The 16,344-nt window shown below is 38.3% G+C and overlaps 1 protein-coding gene across 4 annotated transcripts in view; it reads left to right on the top strand.

The window, feature by feature from the left end:
- The first annotated feature begins 32 nt into the window (after nt 1–32).
- The window catches only part of rnf19b (ring finger protein 19B), a 41,159-nt gene continuing 24,847 nt past the window's right edge, over nt 33–16,344 (top strand). Inside the window, exon 1 of one of the 4 annotated variants that reach the window (XM_042434998.1) lies at nt 33–233. The gene's annotated coding sequence lies outside the window, so the exon portion shown is untranslated. Of the gene's footprint in view, nt 234–12,539; nt 12,661–12,762; nt 12,959–13,059; nt 13,366–16,344 lie in introns of those variants that run through there. The other 3 variants (XM_042435000.1, XM_042435002.1, XM_042435001.1) reach the window with 3 other exon arrangements.

Below are 16,344 nucleotides of genomic sequence, written 5' to 3'. Positions count from 1 at the left end.
GGCAGCAGCAAGCGGCGGTGGCGGCGGCGGTGGGGCTGCAGCCAGAGAGAGCGAGCTGCAGAGATTACAGAGCCTCAACGCCGAGCTCCCGTAGCCCCCCAAACCCGAGAGGAGAGAGGCGGGCACGGTAACACGGGGACTGTTCCCACGTAGAGATCCTAGACAAGAGCGAGAAAACGCAGGGAGGGAAGCCGGGATAGGTGCAGCCCAGCCTCTCCTGTCGAAGAAATCCGGTAAGTGCCCGGTAGTGAACCCTCTTGTCTGTGCTGCTGTATGTTAGAGATGTCATGGATTTCAATTACCTGGATTTATAGAAACAGGAGAGAGTGATGCAACCCCACAATAACTGATTATTTTTTTGTATAATTATTCACAAGCATTTATTATCTGCCAGTGAGGAGGCTCCATTCATGCTGAAAACAGCCAAATTATCATTACAGAAAGGACAAAAATCTCATAAAACATGTTAGCTATGAGGCTGTTACTGTACATGGAGGGATTATACAAATCCTGCTTCATGTCTTGAAATAACCAGAAACTATAAAAAAAACCAAAATGTCTTCATCTTCTGTACAGTCATTGTCCAAGTCATCCAGGATGTCTGAGAGTTAAACTGCTCCCCTAGCTTTTCCCCCTTAAAACATTCCTGTCTGCTCTGCCACTCCCCGGCTGATGTTTGGTCTGAGGACATGGTGTGTCTTTCCTATGAGGGGCAAAGTACATCTTTCAAACATGAATTTAATGAGAAAGCTGGATACACGAGCCAACAGCGGAGCCCAGAACAGCAGAGATATTATGATAAAGAAGCCTGTTAGAGGAGGTGAGGTAAAGGCACTGAGCACTGCTGACACTCAGGATGATTATGTGAATATTTTGGAGATTTATTTCTATTTGAGGCCAGATTTTGTATGTTTCAGCATAATAATATATTGTATTGTGTTCTGGTAGCGTTTATATAATGTAGGTTTCACGTGAACATCATTACAATACTATAAATTATTAATATTTCCAACTGTCTGGGTTAGAAAGGGTGAGGTCTGGCTCAAGTGTAATTAAATATCCATTAAAGAGTTGCACTGTCATAGGCACAGCTGTGAATTTTTGTAGTAAGTCGTAACAAGCTATTCTTTGTGTCCATGTAACCACTTTCATATAACAATAGACATGTTTTATAATTAAAGTATGACTGAATAACTCTTTATTGAACATGTTTGATTTAGTGTATAACAGATGAAAGTGTTAGATTTGTTTAGATTTAATAGATGATAAGTGTTTGTTGAAGGTGTTGACGGGTTTTCTGTTGGTTGTAATGCAGAACAGTAATTATAAATGATCATTATTTACCTTTGTTTGAACATTTTTAAGTGGTGAGGTGGATGGGAGTTGACGTCAGGGGCAGCCGAGTGCTCATTCTGTGACTAACTTAGTTGTCTGAAGTGTACTGATGCAATAACCCCACCCAACTGAAGAGTTAATATGCATCAGTTCCACTTTTACTTTTCATGATTTGATACCAGAACTACAGCTCGACCAAATCAGCATGGCGGAAATTATTCAGACACTATTATTTTATCACAGATATAACACATGAAATAGCAGCACAGCTAAAGATATGTTTGTGGTTGTTTGTTTGGAAACAGTTTCGCTATTAGATAGTTTGTCCACCATGAAATAAGAAGTTTCTTTTCCCCTTTGAGAAAAGCACATGTGAAATTCAGTCTTTCACATGTGAACTGAAACGTTTCACATGTGATGTTGTGATTTCACATGTGAACCTAAATTTCACATTCGGAAAGCACATGTGTATCTCAAAATTCACACGTGAAAAAAGACATGTTTTTAGCTTTACATGTGCAAAGGATAGTGTCACATGTGAAGTGAAACATTTCATATGTGAACTTAAGTTTCACATTTGGAAATCATATGTATAGCTTAAAATTCACGTGATTAAAAAGACAACATGTTTTTAGCTTTACATGTGCAAAAGATAGTGTCACGTGAAGTGAAACATTTGGAAATCACATGTGTAGCTTAAAATTCACATGTGATAAAAAAGACGTGTAGCGTAAAATCACATGTGTAGCGTAAAATTCACATGTGATATAAAAGACAACATGTTTTTAGCTTCACACGTGTAAAGGATAGTGTCACATGTGAAGTGAAACATTTCATATGTGAACCTAAATTTCACATTCGGAAAGCACATGTGTATCTCGAAATTCACATGTGAAAAAAGACAACATGTTTTTAGTTTTACATGTGAATGCAAACTTTACATGTGAAAAGGATAGTGTCACATGTGTTAAATGAAACATTCACATGTGATAAAAGACATGTTTTGAATGCAAACTTTTATATATGAAAATCAACATTTCACATGTATACTTGAGCTTTTCCCTCCGTATAAAACAAATATTTCACATGTGACATGATTTAGCATGTGCTAAAAGACATGTTTCAAGTTTTACATGTAACTTGATATGCACACATGTAAAATAATGTCACAAATAATTTAATATTACATAAAAGTTTGTGAAAGGCAACATGTTATATAATCAAAGTTGGGATTGTCTTTTAATGTGTACAATATTGGTCACAATTAATTTATAACCAGATATAAAGGATCTGTATCAACAATGTGTGTTTATGTGATGCATTTATATTAAAAAAATAGATCAATATTAGCACATGCATGATGCAGATTTTGCTGCAATAATTAATCAATTAATCGATGAGTCGACTGAAAGAAAATGAATCAGCAACTATTTTTGTCAGATAAAAATAATCATTAGTTGCAGCCCTATTCACTGCAGATACAATCTAGTCTCACCATATTGGTGCATCACTGAAAGTACAGGCTAAGAGTTGTTTGCAGATGCTAATTTAAGCAGCGCTGATGGAAGAACTGTACTGGAAACTAACCTTAAACCCTGGATATCTTAGTTCACATCTGGTTTCTGTGAATATTTTTTCATTGGCCCCAATTCTGCCTCAAAACAGCTCATAGAGTTGACAAGGAGAAGCCATTTAAGGTTGTTTCAGGACAGGTGCAGCTCTACAGCATATCAGATAGCTCACAAAACCAACTTTAATGTTTAATGATCTTAGGATGACATAATAGCATTTTCTCTGGTTTGTTTCTCAAGATTTTAAAGTCATCATTTGATAAACCGCAACATCTTTCCACATTTGCACTGTATTTGGTGTGATGGGGAAATAAAATCCTTCATATGATGATTGCAAAACATGCACCATATGTTATTATTTTGTTGAAAGTTAATCCTAACCAGACTGTCTTAAAAAAAACCAGCACATTTCATGCAGGATGTGAGGTCAAACAGTCTGATTTCTGTCCTCTCGGTTTGTGTCGGGAGCAGTTCCTCGTGCTCGTGACATGTGTTTGGACATTACCTCATCCAGAGGAGGGTTGGGTTCCCGTATCAGCACTCGTCTCAGGTTACAGACAATAGCTGGGAATTACACACTCAGTTGTCAAATGTACTGTCTGTATCCGTGCATTGTGCTGCCGTTTCCTCTCTGAAACCTGAATCTACACTTGTCCAGTTTACTACAGTTACTGCTGCTCACATCATCTGTCTCTGTGCAGGCCTCAGTATGTGTGGGTGGTGGTGGGGGGGTAGTTGTGAGTATGTGTGTGTTTTAATAGGTGGTGTAAAGGGGCTCAGAGGTATGCTCTTTGCGACAGTAGCGCCTGCAGGCCTGACATTAAACATTCAACAACTCAGCAGTATAGCTCCTGAATGCTCCCTCTAATTATAGAAGCTCCCAGCCTGATTCTCTCTACCTCCACCTTCAACTGCATCGCTCTGAACTCTCAATGTACCTCGTATGTGTGTGTGTGTGTGTGTGTAGTGGTAGGAGGCGGCGGGGGGGTGAGAGTGGTGTTAATGACACTCAATGTGAAAGAGAGAAAATGCTCCATCCCTCCATTTGTGTACTCATCTGCCTCCAACTGCATTTATTCCTTACGATTCAATGTTCAAGGTTTTCCTGATTTGATGATTGTTTTTGTCTATAAAACATAACAACAAAAAAAAGAACAGTGAAAAATCGTCATAACAGTATTTTAAGAGTGAGGGTGATGTCTTCCAAAGTCATATTTTGTCCAACCAACAATTCAAAACTCAAGTACAAAAAAAATAGACTGTAATGTAAGATGAAGAAAAGCAGCAAACTCTCAAATTTGAAAACCTGAAACCATCAAATATCTGGCATATTTGCTAAAAAATGATCTAAATGATTAATTGAATATTTACATAGTTACAATTAATTCTCTGTTGATCGACTAATCGATTCACTGACTAATCGTTGCAGCTCTAATAGATAGCGCTGTCCTATCTTGTCCTGTTTTATTGGTAGAATCAAACCTAGTATTTTTTTAATGTGTCTGTTGCACCAGAGTATTGAAAGCACTTAAAGTTAGCATTGAAGCTTTTGGTCAAGACTTCTTTGCATACTCAAAGATTTCCCGATTAAGTTTGCAAATTTTACATTTTTTGCCTGGAAACAAGCAAAAGAAAAATGTTGAAAACAGGAACGAGCGTGGATGAGATGGACACAGCTGTTGTTAGTCGACTTAACGCAAATAACAGCAGGTTACAGCAGGTTTTTAGAGCTTTTTGAGTGACATTTTTCAAATACAAGTAATTACTTGACCTATTATTGATATAAAACATATTGATTATAGCATATTTCTTCAATTAACATTAACTGAAACCAGAGCACGGTGTCAAACTGAATAATGAAGTGAAACGAACTTGCAAATCAGTTTGATAATCAGGCTACTGAAACTCAAAAATATCCATTGATATCCAGCCCTTCTCATCTCATCTTTGTATCAGAGAAATATTCACAAATATGCTTCCACTTCTTCAACAAGCACTAGATTTTAAGAGATCCTTCTGCAAATTCCTCTTAAATTGAATCCATTTAACCGATTACTCAAAAAAATTCAGTGACTTTTCGTTGACAAAGAGTTTCTTTCAGTCAGTAATAAACAGAAAGACAGAGGAGAGATTACAGACACACTAGTTTCTGCCGTCGTGTATGCAGCGTCATTACTGTGTCCATATGGAAATTGTCCGCCGTTCCAACTGTTCCACTTCCAGTGAAAAAGGGTGTGTAAACATCATCATAGATAACACATCTTCAACCACTTACTCACACACACACACACACACACACACACACACACACACACACACAAACACACATTTCAAATGTCTTTCAGATTCATTTGGTGTTCATTTTAGGGTGTTAAAAGAAACAAAAATCTTAGGGTGAGCAACATTTTGCCAGATGTTTGGATGGTTTTCTTGGTGAGAGGTTTGTTCTCTCACTTTCTCTCTCTCACACACACACACACACACACACACACACACACTGTGCATATCTTGTGTGTAGGCTGTATTCCAGGGAAGAGCGGACCATCATTTCTGGTTGTGAGCATGGTTTTTCCACAGAACGAAGGGCTGCTTCCCTTACGGGTGATATCATTCCATCAACTCGCCCACATGTACGAGCCAAAATCTAATCACTTTGCTTACAAAATAACAGCCTATATACAGCACCTTGTGTGGGTGGCTCTGCTGGTCGCAAAGTGTTTCTTGTCGATGTGTGAAATATTGACAGTAAACAATAAGTACTTCATGTTCTGTGCGAGAGTAACTTCAGCTCTCTTCAGGCTGTGTTTGACTAAATAATGATTCTAGTTTCATCCAACTAGATTTTTCCATGAACAAATACTGTTACTGGAAGTGAAACAGCTTAATTTTATGACCGTAACAGTCCACTTAAGCTTTCAACTTGAAAAGGCACCAGCAATGACTGATCATGGTATCTTGGACTTCTTGGTATTTTCTACAGACCGATAAGGTGTACTCTTTTTATCTACAGCTGCGTCTGGCACCATTCTGGTGGTTCAGTGGAGCAATTGGCTTTGTGAATTAATGTTTGAACGCATGATGAACGGGCAAGAGCATGAGACACTTGTAAAAGATTGTGGTGTTGTTGTAAACAGCATTCGGAAGTGTGAAACTTAACCATTAGAGAAGGATCTTTTGTAGTATTAATCACCACTAATTTAAGGCACCTCTCTGCTCACTTAATCCAATTGGAACTGTTGTGGATAGTTATTGCGTGTTCATATTACTATTATTATTACATCCAGCCGAGCATTAATATGAGTTGGTGAACACTTGTGGTTTTCTCTGGTGGGTTTTAGTTTCAATATTGGTTTTGTGCTATCGTGTGAATTCAGAAGACTTGGATTGTAGAGCATTGGCCTTTTTTTTTTGCTCCACTTGAAGACCATTAAAAATTTAGTTTCCTGTTCATTCCAGTCGCTTCAGAGAAAGGCTGGGAGATGTGCCAGCTAAGTTGCTGTCTGTTACCATTTATGCAAACATGAGGGTAAGAAATTTATTTGTTTTTAGCCACGCTAGCGGAGTAGTGAAGTCTAGACTGAAATATCTCAACAATGCCATGAAATTTTGTACATACGTTCATGGCGCCCCGAGGATGAATCCCACTGACTTTGGTCATCCTCTGACTTCCCTTTAGTGCCACCATGTGGTTGACATTTGTAGTTTTGAGTGACATTTCTTGACAGTTATTGGATGGACTTCCATCAAATTTGGTGCAGACATTCGTGTCCCCATCAGGATGAATTGTAGTAACTTTGTTGATCTCTTAATCATTCGTACCTGCAAAACTAATGACACTCCCATCAGCCTCAGCTGTACTCAGTGTTTAGTGCTATTTAGCAAAATTGTAGCATGCTAACATGCTAAACTAAGTTGGTGAACCTTGGTAAACAGCAGCATTTAGCTCACAAAGTCACTAGCATGGCTCTAGACTTGTTCATTTTAGTGTGAAAGTTCATTTTTTAATTTGGATGTTGAAGCTTGTGAAGTGTTCATCAGTCAAAAGCTAGTGAGTGGACCTTAAAGGTGCAGTGTGTAGAATTTAGTGGCATCTAGTGGAACAGACTTGGCAGAAATGGAATATAATATTCATAAGTATGTTTTAATTAGTGTATAATCACTGGAAAATATGAATTGTCATGTTTTTGGTACCTTATAATGAGCCCTTTGTATCTACATAGGGAGCAGGTCCTCTTCCTCTTCCTGGTTGGACACGAACCAGGAACATTTATATTTAGTTATATTTACCTGAAAATTTTCCTTTTACCTCCACTAACATCCTATCTAGGACTACAGTTGGACTGATCAGGTCTCAGGTGTGAAAGTGAATGTGTGAATCTGAGTATAACGTCTGGATGTTGAAACAGGGCAGGGCCGTTCTGAATTATTAATTAAACAAAAATGATCCTAAAGTTTTAAGGTTGTCTGATGAAGGCAGCTGTGTGGTAAGAGACTGCGGTGAAGTCACCCAGAACACTGTGAATCAACACTGACTCATGAGGCTAGCACCCAGTTCTTTCTGCTCTAATGTGTCATTATAACCCAGTTAATCAGTTGTGATATCTAATCTGTGGGACTCAGCCGGTCCTTCTGCTCACTAGAAGCAGCGTTAACTCGTGTGTGTGTGTTCTTGTATTTCTACGAGAACCAAATGTTCTCACAAATATACAGAGATCCTCCAAAGTGAGGACATTTCGCTTGACCTCACTTCTTTAAAGGGAACATTTTGCCACTAATAATGTGGATGTGCAATCTGTGCTGGTGATATTTGTGGTCCATTAAAACCCTAACGACCTCAGGGCTGGATGATGCCTGACAACAGAACAATGAGTACTTTAGTGTCCTCGGGAAAGTGCAGGTAAAACAATAAAACCCCATTATAACTGTGCTCACTAGCTTTCATTAGCTACTCCAACCAGAGCCGTCATGCATTCAGTATTTCTGAGAGGGCACAATTTTATAATGCAGATATTGTATATTATATTAATGTTCATACCAAGTTGTCACCAGTAATTATCTGCTTCGTGTTCTATGTTTATCATGAAACTGCTCCCCCTATCAGTACCTATCTAGAACTTCTAGCACTATAATGAATGACACTTTAATTATTCACAAAAATTATTTTCAGTAAAATGTTAATAAAAAGGCTTTAAACTCAGCAGTAATGTTAGCTGGTTCACTAACCAGCCAGATGTTGATCATTTCATGTTTCGTAACGACTGCTCACAAACATGTAGCTGTTTTACTTAAACTATATCACTCTTGACTGTTTGTAAAAATCTCTGTATGTAATTTTTTTTTTGTTGACAAAAACAACAAACAAGTCATATTGTTTCATGACATGAGCTGAGATCGGTTGAAGTGAATTATTCTGTACGACTTCCAGAGCTGCAGCTTAGCTCTACAAGCTCTGCTGCTACTGGAAGGAACCAAGTTGCCCAAACAGAGAGGGGGGACTTAAATACAGATCAAAACATACAGAAAAGCGACTCTTGTTTCTATATTATATTATAAAGGCCCGTTGTGAAAATAAACTTCAACAATTTCTAAAGCCATCCGATCTTAAGAATTCAAGTCGGCACGTGCTTAATCAAGATGAATGGGCACGACGCCATGAAGACGTGGGTCCCTATTGACAGCCTGGCTGCCAGTTTTAAGGTCAATTATTACTGTTTCTTGTATGAGTTTTTAATCCATGAAGGTTTTATACATATAAAACGCCCAGAAAAGTGTCTATGGGCCGACACACTATTGCCCTTCTGCAAAACACTACTATGCATATTCAGTGGACTGCATAACGCAGAAGCTAGAAAACTCTTTTTGGCTCATCAGTGGGAGTTACAGGCAGAGATTGAAGTCCTTATTAGATTATTAGCCACATAAAACCTTTGTCTTAGCTTAACAGTCTCCAAACAACCATTTTCACCTTTATACCTAAATATAAATATCATTTCAAAATAAAATGTTGTCCTAGCATCCTCCATTGCTCTGATGCTCCAGTGGAAGTTACGACTTTAGACATATTTGGGTTAAACCAGGAGTGTTTGCAAAATACAGGGCCTATTAGCTGATAGTCTCTAATTAGCTCTCCCCCAAATACACACACACACGCACACATAATGCATTATGGTTGAGCACGGGACCACCTGTTCTGGCCAAAGACTGTCGGCCCCCGGCTCTCTCAGATTAGCAGGGTTTTTACTAAGTATCACTACAAACAAGCTAAGAGGCTGAGCTGAGCCGTCTGCTGGACCTCAGCTCTCTCTGTCTGTTCATGTTGAAACAATGTCATCAGTCAATTTGGATCACAGGCTTTTAGCTGACGTTCCTCTCCAAAGTTGATAAGATGCTCTTGAACTCTGGGGGCAGCAGCAGGCTAATCAGTTTAGTCTGATTAGTTCTAAGATAACTATGTTTTTGTTTTGTGTGACTGTGAGTGACTGTATGTAAAGGCTAAATATAAGTTTTTGTTATTTGTGTGCTTTTGGTTGAGTGTTATAAAAGTTAATCATGTGAACATGTTTTATAACAAATACAGGCTGGTAAAGTGGTGTGTCAGGGCATGTTTTTCCATGCTTGGTTTGAATTAATAGCGGCATGTTAAATCTGTGCTAATCATAAATATACAGTATTAGCACCAAGTGTTTTTGTGTGTTTGTTGACAGTATGTACAAAGGTGAAGCAGCATGTTTGTGCATTTTGTGGGTGTGACATTTTTAGGTATTTAGTTGGTTTGAGGTATTTCGTTCCTGCAGCAGATCTGCAGCAGCTGAAGCGTAGAGCAGGAAGAGGAACAAAGTTTGGTGCCAGAGCAGCCTGTTTTCCTGGGAATCTGCAAAACGCAATAAACAGGATTGAAGTTCTCAGGAAACACAAACCTCAGAGCATTTAATTTTATTGCGTTTGGCAGAAATGCAGAATGAAGAAAAACAAACACGTGATGTGATTATATGAAGGAGACGTGACTGGAGAAAGGCTTGAGTGTGTAACTGTTCTTGTACTTTGAGTATAGAGCTGCAACGATAAGTCAGTTTAATTGATTAGCTGCCAAATAATAAATTAACCACTAATTATTTTGATCATTGATGAATCATTTTGAGTAATTTTTTAAAGAAAAATGTGTCTAAATTCTCTGATTCCAGCCTTCAAGTGTGATAATTTTCTGGTTTCTTTAGTCTTTTATGACAGTAAACTGAATATTTTCAGGTTGTGGACAAAACAAGGATGTTTGATGACGTCATCTCGGGCTCTCCGGATTAATTTATTGATAATGAAAATCGTTAGTTGCAGCCCTATCTGAATATTACTTTTTGTGCTATTTTATACATTTAAAGGGGAAATATTGTGCTTCTTTCTCAGCTGCAGTTCTAGTTCCTTTGAAGATTCAGATTTTACATCTAAAATATATGATCAGCTTATAAAATACGAAGCATTAAACTTCCTAAAAGCTTGAAAAGTAGTTAATATCATATAAATAAAATATAACACTCTGATAGGGGCCATTAAACATAATGAGAACTTTTCGCAGAAAATGCTTCTGTACTTTTAGGACAAAAAATTTGAAAACAGGAAATTTACAGAGTGATTTATTTACTTTATGAGTATGATCTATGAGTCTTTTGTTCTACAGCTCACTGCAACAGGTCAATGGATCTCTGTGTTTGTTTTCTTTCTTTCATTGAATACAACAACAAACAACCTACTTGCTTAAACCTCACACACACCTAGTTAAATATTTCAAGATATAAACAGGTGACAGAAGATGATGATTGACTAATGTTGTTGCATACTTTATCTGTGACTATGTGACAGAGTTTTTCCTCCATTACTTCACTAAATTCTTGTAAAACTGAATTGTTTGGATTGTGCCTGTGCATGTATGTGTGTGTGGACATTCACAAGCACATATATGTACTGTAGTGTGCACATGGTGTGTGTGTGTGTGTGTGTGTGTGCGTGCTGTCGTGTGAATCCTGTGCAGACGTGTCGACGCTGGCAGTGAATCAATCTGTTGCATAACAACAATCAGCCTTCACAGCAGCACACCTGTAGCACACAGCCGAAGCTCATATCTGTTTGTGTGCATGCGTGCGTGTGTGTGTGTGTGTGTGTGTGTGTGTGTGTGTGTGTGTGTGTGTGTGTGTGTGAGGCCAGTCTTTCTTCATTATTGCCTCTCTAATGTGGAGTAACCTGCCAGAGGAGCGTACACCAGCTCAGTCTGTTCAGTCTTATAAACTCTTATTAGATGTTTATTTGTCTTATTTAATCAGTTAAATGGCTTCTTTGATTCTTAATTTTTTGCTCATCCTTCATGGTTAATTTATTTAATAAACATTTTATTTCTTATTGAGACATTTCTAATGAATATCTTGTTTTTCTGTAGTTTTTATGCTCAGTAAAGTGCTTCTGAAACAGGTGAAGATGCTGCTACACTGATATTTCTCAGTGTTTGCAGATGCCTTCATTTACATACTCAGGCTGAAACTAACGTTCTATTAATTGATTAATTGTTTAGTCCACAACATATTGGAAAATAGTGAAAAGTGCCCATCACAATTTCCCAGAGCCCATGGTGACGTCTTTAAATTGGTTGAATTGTCCAACCAGCAGTGTGACGGATGTGCAGAGTGTGTGCAGCCAGTTGCAGCATGTAGGTTGGCCGTGCCCTGCAGCGAGAGACTCGAGGATCCCAAAGTGCTGAGGCACAGATTCACCGTCTAAAACAGAACAATCTGTCTGAGAAGAGATTACCTGCAGAACATATCGCCTTCTCTCTCTCTCTCTCTCACTCTCTCTCTCACTCTCTCACTCTCTCTCTCTCTTACTCTCTCCACCTTTCTCTCTCTCTTGTCCAATTCAGAAAAACTCATTACGAACTTGAAAATGGTCCATAAAGTTTCATTATAGTGGTTTAGAAACACTGAGCATTATAGTTTTACTGTAACATCCTATAAAGACACAAGATTAAAAGCCTCACTAGTGGCCTCTACAGGCTGCAGTGTTTAGTTCACTACAGAACGCGTACGTTGGATTAAACAAACAACATGCTGATGATAAAAAATTATCAGCAACTGTTTTCATAATCGATTAATCATTTTAGCAATATTTCAAGAAAAAAAATGCCAAAAATTCTTAGATATGATGATTTGCTATTTTTCTTTTGACATATATAACAGTCATTTGAAAAGGTTCTGGACGGTCAGACAGGCAAAAAAAAAACAACGAATTGAGAGCATCACAGAGGGCTTTAATTATAATTTTTCAACATTTCATAGACAAACAATTAATCAATGAATGGAGAAAATAATCCTCAACAGATTTTATTACTTCACAACATAACTTGTCATGGACAAAAATGTTGATCCAGTGGAAATTTAGACCTGTTTCGTGTCTTGGAACAAAAGCCATGCTGCCACCTTCATCTGTATGAATCATCCTCTGGGAATCATTAACAGCTTTACCACCTTTCATGAGCATTTTTGCCTGAAGTTTTCAAATTAACTAAAGTATTAGACAGCTTGAGCCAATCAGGAGAGACTTAGAAAAATCCCAACCTATAAAGCAGCATGTCTCTGCTTTGGGAACGTAGAGTGCTGCAGTTTTTTTTCCCCATCCTACCAGCTTGTTAATTGCGGTTAATTGCGTACACCTGGCACAGCTGGTTGGCAAAGATGAGAACCAGCAGGCACCTTCATCGTGAGAAAAACCAGGGAAGGTGAGAAGTGGTGTTATGACACAAGATTATCTGTGCATCATGGGAATTACCCAACTTTGACCAATCACCTCACTTGGAAGAAGCTGCTGTGAAGCATTCAGCAACAGTTTTATCTTGGTCCAAGTTAGGGTTACGTTGCATGATGTTTATCTTCAAATGAACACACACAGACTCATGAGCATCAGTTTATTTCCACTCAACTTTTTGTTGCCATGACTGAAAACTAAAAACTTGAGTTTTTGGATGAAGTGGAGCAACTTAACTGAATTTTTCTCTGAAGCTTTAATATAGAAAACAGGTCTGAGAGTGCGGGGGTGGGGGGGGGGGGGGGGAGCAGTGCATAAAAGCAGCCTTAGTAACGTTTGTTTGTGTGTGTTTGTATGTCTGTGTGTGTGTCAGAGAGAGACGAGAAAGAGTGAGACACTGAAACAAGAGAAAGGATAGAAGAAAGAAAAATGCATTGCAGTGCATTGCAGTGCATCGAGAGTGTGAAGAGGAGGTTTAGTATATGTGTGTTTGTCTGTGTGCACATTTGTTTCTGTGTGTGTGTGTGTGTGTGTGTGTGTGTGTGTGTGTTAGAGCTGAATTGAGCAGCAGTGGAGTAGGAGGACAAGTGTGGAACAAAGTGTGTGTGAGCGTGTTGATAACAAATCTAGTCCAGATTGTGAAGCTCTCAGGCTGTTCAGGCCCATCTGCCAAACCACGGTATGAACACACACACACACACACACACACACACACACACACAATTTAGCCCCCACTCATAAGATTTATTTATCTGGATTATTACTCAAAGCATCAGCATCATTATTCAATCATCAGCGCACATTTTACATCATGTGAATACCATCAGAGAAGTAAAACCTTCAGGGAAAGAACCAAAGAAATCTCTCATATCTAAAGACTGAGAATATATAATAATTCACAAAACATGGACTATATGAAGGAATATTATGTTTATTTAATTAACAAATGCCAGTTTGCAATTCCTACATGTTCATGTTAATGCTGGTGAGGTATTTCATAAGGAGATGTTTAGTTAAATTCTCTCAAGTGCAAAGATTTTCACCACTAATGCTGCTAAGTTTTAAACAGGAAGGACAGAAACAGAAGACCAACAAATGTTTTGACATATTTCATCACTAGTGGCAGCGTGGTGCCTGAACTTTTATATCGATACCAAAATGAAACTTTTTTGCGACACCTCACTTTGAGAAATATGAACATGTAATAATACTAATAATGTTTATTTATATAGCACTCATCAAAATCGGTGATTACAGTTTGCTTTACAAAGGCAAATATAAAACTGTAAAAATCGATAAGTGAACAGTTAAAAGTTTCTCATAATTTCAACAAAATCCTTTTTTTTTTTTCATTGAACAAAACAAACTACAGTTGAAATACCTAAAAGCAAATAGTCTGAAATTGGCTAAATGAAAAACTTTCTTTGGAAAGTTCCTTATTTAAATCAGGAACTATCCTGTGAAAGACAAGATTACAAAATCTGACCAGATATGTCAACTTCTGGTACTTTTTAGTTTGTTATGGGCACATTTCAATCGAAACCAGAAAAATATGAACCTTTTTCACAATAAAGATTTTGGCATTTCATGGCAGGAAAAGCACAGGTGCAAGTAATAACATTAATTATGGCTCATTTCAGTGAACTGCCCCTTTTATGTACAACATCTGGGCTGTGGAATCGATTCACCAGCTGTACGTATTATTAATGTTATAATAACATCTAAAATATAAACAATAAGGTCCAAAAGTCCAATTATCCATTCAAATGAATGAGAGTTTAATCTTTAAACATGAGAAATAAGCAGGCAGATAAAATAATCTAACAAGATGTGAAAATCTGTCTTTCAGATGTGAGTCGTTTGATGTTACCTACTCTGAAATGTGCGTGTGTGTGTTGTCATCAGAGACGTCTGTTAGGGAGAGAGGCGTTTCTTCATCAGGGCGTTTAGGCAACTTGTTATCATGAAACATTAACAAACTTCTGTTGAATATTTTGACACAAGATGAAAGTTTCACCAGTTTGATTCATGTATCAGGGGCCCAACTGAGATTTTGATTGCTGGACCAAATGGGAGTCCTGTATTGGAGTGGGATGAAAGCTTCACACGCACACACGCACACACGCACACACGCGCACACACACACACACACACACACACACACACACACACACACACACACACACACACACACACACACACACACAGATCTACTGTTTGTGTTTGTCAAACAGCGTTAAAATCAAAACTATGATCTCAACACAAAAAAAGCATCGAGCACTCAGCGGCTTGGTACTGTCCAAATATCACACAGCCTCACAGATGGCAGCCTTTGTGTGTGTGTGTGTGTGTGTGTGTGTGTGTGTGTGTGTGATGCTCTGGGTGCAGCAGAGGCGAGGGCTATTACAAACTCAGCTGGTGTGAAAGTACATTTAGGAGCTGTGGGCTTTTTTTTTTTTATACTTACACACATTTCGGTGAAGACCTAGTTTGACCTTGAGATGAAGGCGAGTGATGGTGGTTGCCAAGGTAACCATTATTGAATGTGTTGTTACAGTATGTAGGTGTGTGTGTGTGTGTGTAGACATAGATGATGAGTGAAAAAAAAACCCCATTATTTACTCGGAAAACCCCTCTTTTATTGATTTATGACTTCAACTCAGATGTATTTTTGCTTCCTCTTTCTGTAGCCAGCAGCGTGTTGGCACAGTAATGTAGGTTATCAGTATCTCATATCTGCTCGAAGGCTGTAGATACTGAACATAGCGGCAGGTTGACTACTTCTTTGTTTTTACTTCCCGGTAGAGCATCAGAAGCGTCTCTTCTATCTCGGTGAGGTATCAGGGTGAATCACAACGGTGAAACCACCAAAGTTAAAGTCAGTGTGAAGCTGACGATAATGAGCGGTTTAGATGAATATTCTGACTATAGTGAACGCTGGAAGTCTTCTCAGGACTCATGTGGATTTGCATTAAAATGCCTCTCATGTCAAAATTGCCCAAACTTGATCTTGGGATTAAAATTGGTCTCTGACATTGAAAACCACTTTCTCTTCCCATCATTAATTTAACTTCCTTGGGTAAAGTAAATGTTTTTTTTTAAGCCATTTTCCTTTTAAGCTCTATTCATGGTTTGTGGGTCGGTCAGTTTACAACTTCTGGTCCAGACCGAAACATCTCGACAGCTACTGGACGGATTGCCATGATTTTTTTTGTTTTTATTCAGACATTCATGACTTTTTCCTGACTTCTCTTCTAGCGCCACCATGAGACAGTTTAAAGTTTTTAGTGAAATGTCTCGACAACTATCGGATGGATCGCCATGAAGTTTGGTGCACACATTCATGTCTCCAACAGGATGAGTTGTAATAACTTTGGTGATCTTCTGACTTTTCATCTCGCACCATTTGTTTGTTCACATGAAAAGCACGTCTGAAGGAGTGTGCAGCCACCTTAAGTCAGTCAAATTCTACACATAGTGGCTTTAAAAATTTATAAAAACACCAAAGTTATGTAAAAATGTTTGTTAAACATCAGTGCCTGGGTTCTGTTTTCCTTATGAAATGGAAATTATCACAAACTTTTTAGCTTAGCTCTGTCTGCCTGCTGCTTAGTGATTGGTCGGATAATCTGCCAATCAACTGACGCTTTGACGTCAG

Source organism: Thunnus maccoyii, chromosome 15, assembly GCF_910596095.1.
Source record: "Thunnus maccoyii chromosome 15, fThuMac1.1, whole genome shotgun sequence".
Lineage (NCBI taxonomy): Eukaryota > Metazoa > Chordata > Actinopteri > Scombriformes > Scombridae > Thunnus > Thunnus maccoyii.
Note: the sequence above shows the minus strand (reverse complement) of the source record. Positions and strands in the feature narration are given on the sequence as shown.